General features: G+C 43.3%; 1 long non-coding RNA gene across 2 annotated transcripts in view; it reads left to right on the forward strand.

The window, feature by feature from the left end:
* The first annotated feature begins 3,116 nt into the window (after window positions 1–3,116).
* Window positions 3,117–16,361, forward strand: part of LOC118563077 — a 52,632-nt gene continuing 39,387 nt past the window's right edge. The window contains exons 1-2 of one of the 2 annotated variants that reach the window (XR_004930998.1): window positions 3,117–3,189; window positions 11,762–11,822. This is a non-coding gene — a long non-coding RNA (uncharacterized LOC118563077). Of the gene's footprint in view, window positions 3,190–11,291; window positions 11,823–16,361 lie in introns of those variants that run through there. The other variant, XR_004930997.1, reaches the window with a different exon arrangement.

Genomic DNA, 16,361 nt, shown 5'->3' on the forward strand with positions numbered 1-16,361 from the left:
GATATAGATTTAACATTTACATTTAACATTTAACATTTAGATATAGATTTAACATTTAGATTTAAATTTAACATTTAGATATAGATTTAGCATTTAGATTTAAATTTAACATTTAGATGTAGATTTAACATTTAGATTTAAATTTAACATTTAGATATAGATTTAACATTTAGATATAGATTTAACATTTAGATATAGATTTAGCATTTAGATTTAACATTTAACATTTAGATATAGATTTAACATTTAGATTTAACATTTAACTATTTATTTTACTTTATAAATATATTGTTGACAATTGCATATAAGATCTTGTTTATTGTGAATTTCTGTCTTAAATGTGAGAAAAGGGAGTTAAATGTGAGAAAAGTGAGCTAAATAATCAAAATATATCAGCTATAGAATTTTATCTGAAATTTTACATTCGGCACCCCAAAAAAAGAAACAAGTAAAAAAACAAAAAAATATTTCCCCCCCCCCAAAAGTTTGCAATACCAAGTAACTGTTAGAACATATGCCAAATTCCTTGGGAAGGCAATTTCTGTGTTGCTGAAGTCAACGCTATGACATGTGACTACCATTATTTATGTCCTTAAACATGTATAAATAACCAGTAACCCTCGACCACACTGACCGTCACTGTCTGATGAATATGATGTAGATGGCCCAGGCATAGTTTCAGTCACTTCTATGGCTTGAGGTCCTGTACTTCTGAGACAGTAATTGTTATTATACTTGCAGAATATGCTGTAGACAAATAATAAAATCATTTTATTGAAAATTATCTCCACAAGAAAAATCATGCACTTCAATATCCTCTCTAGGAAACATATCTGCACACACAGGGCACTCTTGCATTGCTGTTGCTATAAAGCAAAAGCCATATTGTTGTAATGAAGCAAACATCAAAAATACTATAGTATGCAAATACTATATAGTATGCAACTCCTTCGGCAGTTGAAGAAATTCAACCTGCCAAGGACAATGATGGTGCAGTTCTACTCCTCCATCATTGAGTCCATCCTCACCTCCTCCATCACCATCTGATACGCTGGTGCCACTGGTAAGGACAAGGGCAGACTGCAGCGTGTCATCCGGTCTGCAGAGAAGGTGATTGGCTGCAATCTTCCATCTCTCCAAGACCTGTACGCCTCCAGGGCTCTGAGGCGTGCAGGGAAGATTGTGGCTGATCCCTCGCACCCTAGTCACAGACTATTTCAGTCACTTCCCTCTGGCAGGAGGCTGCGGTCCATCAGCACAAAAACCTCACGCCACAAGAACAGTTTTTTCCCATCTGCTACCGGCCTTATGAACAAGGCCAAGAGCCGCCCATGAAACTGGACACTGTCTCTCTCCCCCGTTCAGGACTTACAAGCTTCTGCGTTACATTAACGCACAATTTACTGAGTGTATATAGCTTCTGTATATATATCCCTTTTATTTTATTGTATTTTTATTTTTTGTCTGCACTATCAACACCAAGTCAAATTCCTTGTTAGTGCGAACCTACTTGGCAATTAAACTTGATTCTGATTCTGATTCTGAAATATATAAACATCCCTTACATATTTTCTCTGCAGTGTCCCTAAGATCAACACCAGTCACGTTTCTGTCAGATGGGATGTTTGTCTCACCACAAAACTTTATATGTTCAGTCTAAAAATGCAAGGGGACACCAATTCTGCACACAGCCTTTGGCTTTTTAGCAAATGCCTCACCAGTCAGCTCAAGAGGATCCGTGCACAGTTGTTCCTGAATAGGCACTATGAATAGATTTTTCCCACCATGACTTGCAACCTTTTTCCCGGTATACCCATCATCTTCAGGGCTAATCAAGGTCAAATTGCGTCTTCCCCATCCACCAATAATAAATAGTGTCTTATGACTTTGCTTTGAATCAACACAAAATAACAGTTTGACTGACAACCAGATTCATGATCTTATTAAACAAATTACTCCTATCATTAAAACTATTTCATTTGTCAATATTCCAGTTCTTGTAAAGTAAATTTGTCCTCTGTATTTAACATATCCCTTTAATGGAACAAGAGGGTAGACATGGTCAGCACCTGGAGAGCATTATGAGGGGGCACAGAGTCTTGCTCTGAGACCAAAAGTGGTGTTTTTTTATTTCAACAGCAGAACTGGTAATTACCAGTCTGACCTTAAGAATTAAGAAATATTTTAAAGTCTTTCACAATCTACTGTGTGAAATAGCCGCTTGCTTCAATAATAACAAACAATAATGAAAAGGAAAACACTAATAATAATATCAATTTGATTTCAGCCACTTCATCACCCACCTGCTGATTTATAAAGCAGCCAACCCCTTTGTTAAGTTTAAGTCGGGGTTTTTCTCTGTTAGTTTTCAGTTTCTCCTCCTGTCACTCAGCTCACCCTCACTCCTCAGCAACTGGTCACACCTGTTAGCACTAATTAGTCAGGATTCACTTCACCTGCCAGACTCCCTACATAAGCTCACCTCAGTGTGTTCCTCTTCGCCAGCTCGTAATTCAGTCATCCAACACCACGCCCGTCCGTTCCTGTCCTCTCATCTTGGTTCCTGTCTGTTCTGTTAAGTTCCTGCTTGCTGCGCTGCTGGACTCTGTACCTCCGTTCCCGTCTTCATGGTCTCTGGCTTCACTCCCAGTTCTGCAGCAGCTCAGCTCCTTCGTGTCCCTGGTTGTCATCTCCGCTCTGTTCCTGCCAGCCAGCTCCTGCACCCCACAACTCTGTCCGGTAACTGACTCTGGTTCATGTCATTGTCCATCATCCACTGTTGCAATAAACTCTCAAGATCATGTAACCAGGCCTTAAAACTTATGCTGAAGTAATCTTTTATTAAAACAAACTGGAGTTCGGATAGATATTTTAATACGTTCATTATATCACAGATTTTATCAAATTAAAAACAGTTTTAAAAAAAGGCAATAATTAGTAAACATGTTTAACTAAAAGGTTATATAAAATGGACAATCTACAATGACTTAAATACGAAGAAAAGAAAGGAGAACGATTTTCCCTCTGAAGAACTGCTGAACTACATTTCCCATACTCCTCCCTGAGGAACTAGCCAATCAGTGAGCCCCATTTCCTGGAAACTACTTCCTGTTTGGTACTTCCGGTCAGCGAAACCGCTAAATCGCCACGGTTAACATAGAGGATTTTAAAATCATAATCATCCATAGGGTAAGAAGTAAAACTATTTCCGCAAACATACTTTAATTGATTACTGCGGGGGTTAAGTGTCTGATGATGTTCATATTGCTGTGTTACACGTTGTAGAATAGCGAAAGCAGCAGACAACGGTCGCAAACAAGTAAAATGGTTTAAACACGTTTCAACGGTAAGTGAAGCTCTGAGATTTGATTAATTACCTGTATGATACACATTTGTGCTATAAATGGTAATAACTGACTGACTGGAATTTGCAAACGGCTGCTCACAGCTGTAGCCTTTGCTTAGTATTGTGCAACAATGCTAATGTTGCTAAGCGTACTTAGCTAACCTGTTGCCATGGGAACTTGATGCTATATGTGCAGCACATTCTTTCCTTTTTTTATAAATGTATTTGTTTTCACTTGAGATTATAAGAAAATGTAATTATTAGTTCATGTTAATTTTCTGAAAGATACAATTTTCTCTGCGTGTGTAAAAAAGGGTGCTAAACTATCAGTTTGTATTTTTTATTTAAGAGATTTAAGAGGTCAATTTTTAGTGCGTTCCCCACTGTTACCGGTGCAGGAGGGAACAGTAAAGCACAATGAGCCTTATATCCTCTAGATCACTGTGAATGTCTCTGTATTTGTTGTTTTGCACTGAAGGTTGCTCTTTATTGTATTGGTGTAGTAAGTTTATCAGCAATTTGATAACTTGGAAAAATATACTTAAAGATATACTTATAGTTGTCTACTATGAGCACTTTAGTCGTACGACTGAGCTCTCGAGAAAATTATTTTAAACCAATTGATGTGAAGCAAAATGCTATTGATTGGTGATGATCTATGGGGTACGCGTAAAATGAAACTAATGGACTTTCCTCTGGCTAATCTATAGGTCAGGTTTTTTTTGCTACCCAGACTTCCCAATGATATCCATGGATTTGGAATCATACCCATCCTGGAATTGGGGCAGATTTAAGCTGATTTGTACCCGCAGTGGATGTTTTTTTCCTGCGACATAGAGATTCCCAGTGTGAGCTGGGTGGCGAGCCAACTGAACTGTGTGCTTGAACTTGATGCAGTCTCATCCCCTTTTTCTCACAGAGTGTGAGGTAGGACTATTGAACACTGAATATCGACATTGGTTCTGGTGGTAATATACCAAAGACTCAAGAAGAAAGGGCCCCAACGAGCAAAAGCGTATTAAGGACTTGGCGTTATTTCTTTTATTCTCTTTGAGGATTTTTGCCGGCTTTATTATTCTGATTTTGTATTTTGTTTTGGGTATATGTATATATTGTTCCAATTTAAATGTTATTTTGTATGTAAAGTTGTTGTCCTCGTTCAAAGAAAGATTTTTTACAACAACTCAAATTACTGATGTCTGTCATTGTTGAGTTCAAACCAAAGGCTCTTATGACTTAGTATCTTCTGTTACTGGTCCTGTTATTGCTCTAAGTTACTCATTGCCTGTTTCTCTGTCATCGTATCGTGACAAGGGTTACAGAATTGGCGAGCCAGCCAGGAGCCTGTTGGTTTGAATGTCAATATTGATCTCATGTCCAGTATGGATTTTGTACAGAAATACGGTGTCAAAGTCCCAAATTGCGTCATTGTTAGTGGATTAAGTCAGAAAAGAGACCAAGATGAACAGGTTATTGACTTCCTTAAAGAATATGGATCCATTGAAAGATCCGTTCTAGTCGATGAGGATAAATCTGAGTTCAACAAAAACCTGATCGTTGAGTTCACATATGGTACAGCTTTAGAATTACTGAATGAAACATTACCATACAAATATGCCTCACAAGATGACCCATCCACAGTTTACACTATCAAAGCCCTGAGCAGTGTGTACCAAACTGAAATCAGTGGTTGTATCACCAAAACGTACCTGTCAGAACTTAAGACCTTAGCCAAATTGAGTGGTGTTGAATATGGACATGTCCTTCAAGAGGTGATGTTCCAGATTAGTAAAGATATTGAAACAATGAGCTCTGTAACGGAGGAAGTTCCTCTCATCCATGCTAAAAATCCCACTGAAGCCCAGGGGGCTATGCCATTATTAACTGAACAAAATGGCCCTATTCCATCCTCAGACACCCCTCATAGACGTGATAGCTTTTCTCCCACTGGTACCATTCCAATTGGCAATGTCGGGAAAGCTCCTTCCTTTACTCTAAATGACATAAATCCACCAGAAGTTCAAAAGGTTGTGGTTGAACATTTTGTGAAGAGCGAAGCCATCAGTACCCATTTCCAGCCCCTAGTAAGGCTCAGTTTCTTCTCTGGAAAGACTCCCAGAGCCAGTAATGAGACCGATTATGACACCTGGCGCTCTCATATCGAGTTGCTGCTAAATGACCCTAACATGCTTCCCCTTCAGATCACCAGAAAAATGTTAGAAAGCTTACTTCCACCCGCAGCTGACGTTGTTAAAGGATTACAGCCCAATTCACCTCCCTTAGCTTTCCTGCAACTACTTGATTCCGCTTTTGGCACTGTTGAGGATGGGGAAGAACTTTTTGCTCAATTCTTAAACACATTTCAAGATCCAAGAGAGAAAGCTTCTGCTTACCTTCACAGGTTGCAGGTAGCACTAACCCTAGTGGCAAAGAGAGGTGGAGTTGCACCAGGATAGGTGAATAAACATCTTCTGAAGCAATTCTGTAGAGGGTGTTGGGACAGTACTCTGCTCTCTACTTATGTCACCCCTGGTCCAACAGACCAGGGGTGACCCACCTTCATTTGCAGAGCTCCTGCTAAAGTTGCGCACAGAAGAAGACAGACAGCAGGCGAGAGCCAGTCGCATGAAGAAGCATATGAGTGCTACAAAACGAGTCCAAGTTCAGTCTCAGAGTGCGTGTGCATGCACAGACCCGAAGGAGAAACCAGAGGTTCATCCCAGTGCCATTGAGGACCTTGCAAAGCAGGTTGCGGCCCTCCAGAGTGAACTTACCACCTTCATGGCAGAGAAAAAAAAAGGGGGTCGATAAAAAGGGAGCTGCACAGAGAGCTCTTACCTCAACGCCCAACAAAACAAATGCGAGCAAGGAAACCCAGATGAGATCAAGACAGACAAAGAGACCCCGGCCCTGGTACTGCTTTAAGTGTGGAGAAGATGGGCACATCTCTTCGACGTGCACCGAGGCCCCAAACCCCGCCCTAGTGTTTGAAAAGCGGAAGCAGTTGGAGCAGAAACAAAGTGAGTGGGAAAAGAAAAATAATTCCAGCTCACGTTTAAACGACCAGCAGCTCCTGTAGTGGGACAGGCAGGGGCTGAGACAATTCATTGTCCCTCAGCTACAAATGCTGTAGCAAACTCACAAGCATGCATAGGCAAAGAACAACCAGATAACAGCTCCCCATTCAAGTTTCCAAAAGGACTGGTTGGGGGTAAGTGTACAGCCATTGTGAACATAGAAAATGAAGAAGTTACTTGTTTACTTGACACGGGTTCCCAAGTAACAACAATCCCACAGTCATTCTACGAGCAACACTTCTCAGAGCGGGAGATCAAACCGCTTCATGATCTCTTAGAAGTGGAAGGAGCTGCGGGACAGCCTGTCCCTTATTTAGGATAAATTGAACTAGCTGTCACTTTCCCAAAAGAGTTTGTTGGTGAACTAACTGAAGTGAACACTCTTGCTTTGGTTGTCCCAAAATTGAACACCATTTCAGAGCCGCTTGTGCTTATAGGCACCAACCCCCTTGATGTCCTTTACAACATCTGCTCTAAGTCTAGAGGTGCTCCTCAGCCTGTTCCACAAAACTATCGAGCTGTCCTAAAAGTACTAAAAGCAAGACACAAACAGACGACCGATCCTGATTCATGGGGTGCTGTGAAACTATTAGGAAAGAGCTCACAAGTGGTTCCAGCTGGGAAAACTGTTTTACTTGAAGGAGTTTCCACTTCGAGTAGATTCCAGGACCAGAAATCTGTTCTGGTTGAACACCCAAACTTACCTTCCTTGCCTGGCGGTCTGTTTGTAAAGCCCAGTCTCGTAGACCTTCCTCACAGGCGACCCTATAAGTTACCTGTCGTAGTTTGTAATGAGTCTGATCACGATGTCACCATCCCTCCAAGGTGCACAATAGCTGTTGTGTACACTTACCAGACTATCTCATTGAAACAACACAGTGTGCTAAAGTCAGCCGAACCACCCCTCGAGGCGACAGAAGGTGCTTCCTTCCAAAGGCCTGCCTTGAGCTTTAATTTTGGTGAGTCCCCAATCCCTGCTGAGTGGAAAGCGCGCATCACAGAGCAGCTCAGTGATATGCAAGATGTGTTCGCTCAGCACGATACAGATTTCGGCCGCACAGACAAAGTAAAACACCACATAAAGCTTTCAGACGAGGCCCCTTTTAAACAGCACGCTCTACCAATCCACCCCCAGGATATTGAGGCCGTCCGAAGTAACATCCAAGAACTCCTAGATGCTGGAGTTATCAGAGACTCAGAGTCTCCGTTTTCATCACCAATTGTGGTGGTGAAAAAGAAAAATGGTCAAGTCAGGCTATGTATGGACTATAGACATCTCAACCTTCGGACCATTAAAGATGCATATAGTCTTCCCAAGCTAGAGGACACATTTCGTGCACTTAACGGATCTCAGTGGTTCTCCGTCCTTGATTTAAAGTCTGGCTTCTACCAGATAGAGGTTGAGGAGGCAGATAAGCCAAAAACAGCATTTGTATGTCCGCTTGGCTTCTGGAAATTTAATAGGATGCCCCAGGGCGTAACAAACACGCCAAGTACATTCCAAAGGCTGATGGAGAAGTGCATGGGGGACATGCATTTAAAGGAAGTATTGGTCTTCCTGGACGACTTAATCATTTTCTCTAAGTCCCTTGAAGAGCACGAAGAGAGGCTAATGAAGGTACTCTCTCGACTCAAGGAATTTGGCCTCAAACTGTCCCCAGAAAAGTGTGTCTTCTTCCAGACGTCAGTTTGTTATCTTGGTCACGTGGTGTCCAGGGATGGAGTTCAAACTGACCTAGAAAAAACAGCCACACTCAAGACTTGGCCCATCCCCAAAAGCCTACGAGAATTAAGAGCTTTTCTCGGATTTGCTGGGTATTATAGGGGGTTTGTCAGAGGCTACTCCAACATCGTAAAACCCCTCCATGACCTGACTTCTGGCTATCCCCCTTCCCAGAAGAGGGCCAAAACAAAAAAAAGAGCGGAAGGATACAGAGACCCAAAAGAGCCCTTTGGGGAACGATGGACCCCAGCTTGCCAGCAAGCTTTTGAGACAGTGATTGACAAACTGACCACTGCCCCCGTGCTGGGTTTTGCAGACCCTCAGAAACCCTACGTGCTCCACACCGATGCCAGCACCACTGGACTTGGTGCAGTTTTATATCAAGAACAGGAGGGACAGATGAGAGCCATTGGATATGCGAGCAGAGGGCTGTCACAGAGCGAAAGTCGCTACCCAGCACATAAGTTGGAATTTTTAGCGCTAAAATGGTCAGTCACTGAAAAGTTTGCAGATTACCTATACTTTCACTGTTGTGACTGATACTAATCCACTGACTTATATACTGACCTCTGCAAAACTGGACGCGACAAGCTACAGGTGGCTGGCAGCGCTTTCCACATTCTCGTTCAAGCTCCTCTATCGACCTGGGAAACAGAATGGTGACACTGACGGTCTGTCACGGAGACCCCATGAGGAGTTGAAGGACGACCTAAAGTCACAGAAGGAAAGAGACCGCATTCTGCAGTTCACCAAGGACCACCTGTCTAGTCCAGATGAGATCAATGCTATTGACGAGAAGGTCATAAAAGCAATTTGTGAGAGGCAGCTTGTTTACAGTTCCAATGACAGCCATAACCCTGATGTCACCCTAGTTGAATGCCTTGCTGCTTCTGCGGATGCAGTGCCCCCTGCTATCAACAAGCAGATCGACAGGGCGACTTTTCCCACTATCACTCATCTGTCTGAAGCAGAGCTAGCAGAAAGACAGAGATCAGACCAGTGTATAAAACACATCATTTCCCAAATTGAGTCAGGCAACACACCGCCCCCCACATTGAGAAAAGAACTTCCAGACCTCCCTCTTCTTTTGAGAGAGCTTAACCGCCTTGAGCTCGTGAACAACGTCCTGTACAGGGGACGCCAAGAAGGTCCCAAGTCTGTGTACCAGCTTGTTCTCCCAGCAGAACTCAGTGATATAGTTTTGACCAGCCTCCACGACCACATGGGTCACATGGGAGTAGACAGCACACTGGACCTCATGCGGGCCAAGTTCTTTTGGCCAAGGATGGCTCTGGATGTGGAAAGGAAGGTGAAGGCTTGCAATAGGTGTGTGCGGAGGAAAGCACTTCCAGCGAGAGCTGCACCTTTAGTTAACATTAAGACAGCAAGACCTCTCGAACTACTCTGTATGGACTTTCTTTCTCTTGAGTCCGACAGAAGTGGGGTCAAAAACATTCTCGTGATCATAGATCACTTTACAAAATTTGCAGTTGCCATTCCTACATCAAACCAAAAGGCCCGTACAGTGGCTAAGTGCTTGTGGGAAAATTTCATGGTGCACTATGGAATGCCAGAGAAACTGCACAGTGATCAGGGACCAGATTTTGAATCCCGGATGATAAAGGAGCTCTGTCAGGTGGTAGGCGTCCAAAAGGTGCGGACAACCCCCTACCATCCCAGGGGCAACCCCGTGGAACGATTTAATCGTACCTTACTCGACATGCTGGGTACACTCAAGAACGAAGAAAAGTCCCACTGGCGTGACTGGCGTGAAGTTTGCTACCCAGACTTCCCAATGATATTTTTTCCCCTTGTCCACGCCTACAATTGCACTAGGAATGATGTGACAGGCTTCACACCCTACGAGCTGATGTTTGGGAGCCAGCCCCGCCTACCAGTTGATTTGGCATTTGGACTACCACTGCATGACAAACAACATATGTCACACTCAGAATATGTGCAGAACCTGAAATCACGGCTTGAGGAAAGTTACAGGTTAGCCGCGAGTAATGTTGCAAAGGTTGCACAAAAAAATAAAAAACAATTCGACAGACGTGTGGTTGCCTCTGACTTGGAACCTGGAGACAGGGTGTTGGTCCGGAATGTCCGCATTCAAGGGAAACATATAATCTCGGACAAGTGGGAGTCAGCTGTCCATGTAGTAGTGAACAGAGCAGGTACCCTTCCTGTCTATACTGTTAAGCCGGAAAGCTGTGATAGTCCATTAAGAACACTGCACAGGGACTTGCTCCTTCCATGTGGCTTCCTACCCACCGAGGAAAGCAAAGATTCTGAAAACCGACCAGTAAAATGCAGAGCGACTACTCGTGCAAAACCTGTTGAAGCAGACCCTCCCTCAGATGAAGAGGATGATGAATTCATCCCAGTTTATTGGTTCAAAGAGCTCTCAAATGTGCAAACCTCCACAGTCCATGAGACTCCAGTGCAGCCCAAAGCTTTCATCCAATGACCAAGTTCTCCAGCACACTGCGCTCCCAGACACATACCTTGTAGAGAGCCCGATACATGGCCCAGTTGTAACTGGTGCCCCTGAACTGTCCAAATCACAGGAGGTGTCTACCAGTGCCCCAGTCAGTTCTGCGAAATCCAATAAACTTATCGACAAACAGTACTCACCTGGTGAAACAATGACCCGAACCAATAAAGTACCTAGAGAAGACCACATCGAAAGTAATCTAGCTGAATCAGACCAACCCATGGAAGATCATCCTGTGGAGAAGGAAACCATACCTGAACTTTCTACTGACATCTCTGATCAGCCGCTGTCGGTGCCCCTTGATATGTCAGAAGGTGAAAAGGGAGAAGACAGGAAGAGTGGTGGGAAGTACAAAGCAGGAGAGACACTAGGCGTGAACGAATGTGAATCGAAAGAGGAAGTTGCAGGTGCTGCTGCCAGAAGATTAGAAAGGGACCGTCATGCGCCTAGGCGACTCGATTATCCTGAACTTGGGAATCCCCTGATCACGGTGGTTAAGTCCTTTTTCCATGGGTTGACCACTGTCTTGTCTGATGTTCTGAATGAAAATCAAGCGGATTCTTCTCTACCCCACCCCCCTCAGCTACAACAAGTCTGACAACTTACATGTACAGGGACGTACATGAGTTTAGGGCAGGAGAGTGTAACCAGGCCTTAAAATTTATGCTGAAGTAATCTTTTATTAAAACAAACTGGAGTTTGGATAGATATTTTAATACGTTCATTATATCACAGATTTTATCAAATTAAAAACAGTTTTAAAAAAAGGCAATAATTAGTAAACATGTTTAACTAAAAGGTTATATAAAAAGGACAATCTACAATGACTTAAATAAGAAGAAAAGAAAGGAGAACGATTTTCCCTCTGAAGAACTGCTCAACTGCATTTCCCATACTCCTCCCTGAGGAACTAGCCAATCAGTGAGCCCCATTTCCTGGAAACTACTTCCTGTTTGGTACTTCCTGTCAGCGAAATCGCCACGGTTAACATAGAGGATTTTAAAATCATAATCATCCATAGGGTAAGAAGTAAAAATATTTCCCCAAACATACTTTAATTGATTACTGCGGGGGTTAAGTGTCTGATGATGTTCATATTGCTGTGTTACACGTTGTAGAATAGCGAAAGCAGCAGACAACGGCCGCAAACAAGTAAAATGATTTAAACACGTTTCAACGGTGAGTGAAGCTCTGAGATTTGATTAATTACCTGTATGATACACATTTGTGCTATAAATGGTAATAACTGACTGACTGGAATTTGCAAACGGCTGCTAACAGCTGTAGCCTTTGCTTAGTATTGTGCAACAATGCTAATGTTACCATGGGAACTTGATGCTATATGTGCAGCACATTCTTTCCTTTTTTTTTATAAATGTATTTGTTTTCACTTGAGTTTATAAGAAAATGTAATTATTAGTTCATGGTAATTTTCTGAAAGATACATTTTTATCTGTGTGTGTAAAAAAGGGTGCTAAACTATCAGTTTGTATTTTTTATTTAAGAGATTTAAGAGGTCAATTTTTAGTGCGTTCCCCACTGTTACCGGTGCAGGAGGGAACAGTAAAGCACAATGAGCCTTATATCCTCTAGATCAGTTATTCCCAAACTAATGTTCGCGTACCCCTAGGGGGTCATCAGCGGGCGGTGGAGGGGGTGTGGTTCCCCCGCTGATCGCAGCCGGCGGGGTCCAGCCGCTGTGGAGAGACTCCGTCATCGTAGCCGCGGAGGTCATTATGCGGCCGGAAGGTGAAGAGGAGCCGAGCGCCTCAGCGCACGGGGGAGCTGCGCGCAGCGGAGTGTGCGGCTGGTGTGGGCCAGAATCTGTAGAACGCTTCCTTATGAAGTTTCGTATGAACTGTCAGGGGGCAACTTTCTTCCACCCGGAAAAGTTGCTATACATAGCAGTGAACTCAAAACACCAATGTTCCCACGTTTTTTACACATTAATAAGTTATAGCCGATAAAAAAAACTAAACTGTGGCGCTCCGGTCGAAGAGGTCACGTGATTCGATTTTTGCTGCTCAGCCAATCAAATCGCTGTATTGTCAGCTGTGCGCATTCACCAGTTCATCATGGCTGCGCTCGTAAGATGTTTGTATGCATTTGTTTCCAGACGAAGAAAGCCCAATAATAGCATTTTCTGGCGCCAGCCGGCTGAGATCTTGATGGCAAGAAAAAAGAAATAGCCCAGACCATCCGTCCATCCGTCCATCCATTTTCTAACACGCTTATCCCCGCTGGGTTTGCGAGGTGCTGGTGCCGATCTCCAGCTGTCAATGGGCGAGACGCGTTGTATAAACTCGTTGTGCCAAACGAGTTATCCCCTTCGGAATTTGTAGAATTTTGTATTGTATTTTTGAAATCAATAAAAGTTTTAACCTTCAGCTTTGTGAAGTCTAAATAATTTAAATATCACATTCTAATAAAATGAAATAGATTTTTTAAACTCCTAATACATTGTTCTATTTTTAAAAGAGACATATCTCGTTTTCTTAATATGGTTAATATCTCTATATGGTTCTTGGTTGAATTAAAATATTATTAAATCTGATAATTTTGGCTGTACCTTTATTCAGTGTTCATTTGATCACACGTGAAATCCGCTCTATATGATCCATTCATGTGGGTCAAAAAGAAAAGAAAAGAAAAAAGACAAACAAGCTGACAGCTGTGATGAACTCAGGAAGGTGGATTTTTGGTTTAAGCAGACAGACATGCGACAATCTAATAACATAAAGCTAATATTTTCGTGACACATGTGAAAATGACCACAGAGCCGTTTACTTTCTCATAACGTGTTACACTGAGTGATCAATCGAGTTTTAACCGACATAGCAATCCTTTATAATAGCACTAACAAGTGTTACATTTTCAGTTTTTTCACACTAACTGAACGATAATGTAACGACACCATTGCTATATTTCGTTAAGAAAAGTAAAACATCTTCATTTCCACGCCTAATAGGTTGGAAATGAGGCAGAGTTGACTGGATTCATTCTTCCAGTTAAATGCGCTCTCAGCGCAGGGAATACACATTCTGGCAGGGATAAGTCGTTTGGCACATCGACACCTGTTGCCTTTGCTATTCTAGCGCAGCAGGTCTTGGTGATATCACAGTAAATAGGGCAAAAGTCTGGACTATTTCTGCCCTGCGATGGACTGGCGACCTGTCCAGTTTATACAACGCCTCTTGCCCATTGACAGCTGGAGATAGAGACCGGCACCTTGCGAACGCAGGGACAAGCATGTTAGAAAACAAATGATGGATGTTCTGGGCTATTTCTTTTTTCTTGCCACCAAGATCTCTGCCAGCTGGCGCCAGAAAATGCTATTATTGGGCTTTCTTCGCCTGAAAACAGATGCATACAAACACCTTACGGGCGCAGCCATGATGACGTGGTAAACTCGCTCAGCTGACAATACAGCGATCTGATTGGCTGAGCAGCAAAAATCGAATCACGTGACCTCTTGGACCGGACCGCCACAGTTTAGATTTTTGATCGGCTATAACTTCTTAATGTGCAAGTGAAAACGTGGGAACATTGGTGTTTTGAGTTCACTGCTATGTGTAGCAACTTTTCCCAGTGGAAGAAAGTTGCCCCCTGACAGTTCATACGAAAAGTCACCCTACAGATTCTGGCCCACGGCCTACAGGTCCTCCTCGGTCTTCACAGCCTGGTCCCGTCGCTGCGTCCGGTGTGTCGCTGATGAGCCGGATAAGGCTGCTCACCGAGTACCCTGAACTGGCAACACGCGCAGTCAAGAAATTAATGACATTCGCCACTACATATTTATGTGAGAGAGGATTTTCATGTCTGACCAGCCTGAAAACTAAATACTGACACAGACTATGTGTGGAAGACGATTAAAGACTGAAACTGTCGCTGATTCGGCCAGACATACAGGGGTTATGCGCGTCCTCTCAAGCACACCCCTTACATTAGAGTCACAAGGACTCCGTCACGCTCCGCAGTTTTGGCTGTATTCTGAACAGGCTCGTTATAGTCTTTGTTCTTGTTTGTTACATGTTATTATGTTATGCCCTTTTATAATGCAGATATATTTAGTATCTGCAGTCAAGTTAATAAAACTCTGATCCCTATGTTGAATGTTTCTTTTTTTTGGGGGGGGGGGGGGGTACGCGGATGGAGATGAAATGCTCCAAGGGGTACGCGATGCAAAAAGTTTGGGAAGCACTGCTCTAGATCACTGTGAATGTCTCTGTATTTGTTGTTTTGCACTGAAGGATGCTCTTTATTGTATTGGTGTAGTAAGTTTATCAGCAATTTGATAACTTGGAAAAATGTACTTAAAGATATACTTATAGTTGTCTACTATGAGCACTTTAGTTGATGATTAGTATTTTGTCGTACGGCTGAGCTCTCGAGAAAATTATTTTGAACCAATTGATGTGAAGCAAAATGCTATTGATTGGTGATGATCTATGGGGTACGCATAAAATGAAACTAATGGACTTTCCTCTGGCCAATCTATAGGTCAGGTTTTTTTTTGCTACCCAGACTTCCCAATGATATCCATGGATTTGGAATCATACCCATCCTGGAATTGGGGCAGATTTGAGCTGATTTGAACCCGCAGTGGATGTTTTTTTTTCCTGCGACAGAGAGATTCCCAGTGTGAGCTGGGTGGCGAGCCAACTGAACTGTGTGCTTGAACTTGATGCAGTCTCATCCCCTTTTTCTCACAGAGCGTGAGGTAGGACTATGGAACACTGAATATCGACATTGGTTCTGGTGGTAATATACCAAAGACTCAAGAAGAAAGGGCCCCAACGAGCAAAAGCGTATTAAGGACTTGGCGTTATTTCTTTTATTCTCTTTGAAGATTTTTGCCGGCTTTATTATTCTGATTTTGTATTTTGTTTTGGGTATATGTATATATTGCTCCAATTTAAATGTTATTTTGTATGTAAAGTTGTTGTCCTCGTTCAAAGAAAGATTTTTTACAACAACTCAAATTACTGACGTCTGTCATTGTTGAGTTCAAACCAAAGGCTCTTATGACTTAGTATCTTCTGTTACTGGTCCTGTTATTGCTCTAAGTTACTCATTGCCTGTTTCTCTGTCATCGTATCGTGACAAGGGTTACAATCAGCTCTGTGTGTGCGTGCTGTGTCTGGGTTCATCCAAAGACAAATCATGACAGTACGAGCCGGCCAAAGGATGAACCTGAGCACGCACAGAGCTTGGTCCAGGAGCTGGCAGGATTCTGCTCCATCTCAGTCTGAGGTCGTCAAGGGTTCTACTCTGCCTCAGCCCGAGGTCTCAGTGGGTGCCATCTGCCTCTGGTTCTGCTCTGCCTTGGTCGCAATCCGCGACGCCCCGCCTCTGGTTGGTCTGCTGGGGTCGCCATCCGCGACGCCCCGCCTCTGGTTCGTCGGCTGGGGTCGCAATCCACGATGCCCTGCTTCTGGTTCGTCTGCCTGGGTCGCCATCCGTGACGTCCGCTTCTGGCTCTGTTCCCCCTGGGGTCGCCTTCCGCGACACCCACCTCCGACACTGCCCAGCGTTAAAAGACAGCGCTTTCAGTTGTTGCTGCCCAGCGCCTTCAGTCGTCGCTGCCTAGCATGTAAGGACATTGCTGCTCAGCTTACTCAGGTTCCAGATGCTCTCAAGGCTTCCTGCGCTTTCAAAAGGGTCCTGAGCTCTGAAGGTTCCTGCGCCCTACTGATTCCTGCGACCACAAGGTTGCTC

Source organism: Fundulus heteroclitus, chromosome 5 (genome assembly GCF_011125445.2).
Source record: "Fundulus heteroclitus isolate FHET01 chromosome 5, MU-UCD_Fhet_4.1, whole genome shotgun sequence".
Taxonomy (NCBI): domain Eukaryota; kingdom Metazoa; phylum Chordata; class Actinopteri; order Cyprinodontiformes; family Fundulidae; genus Fundulus; species Fundulus heteroclitus.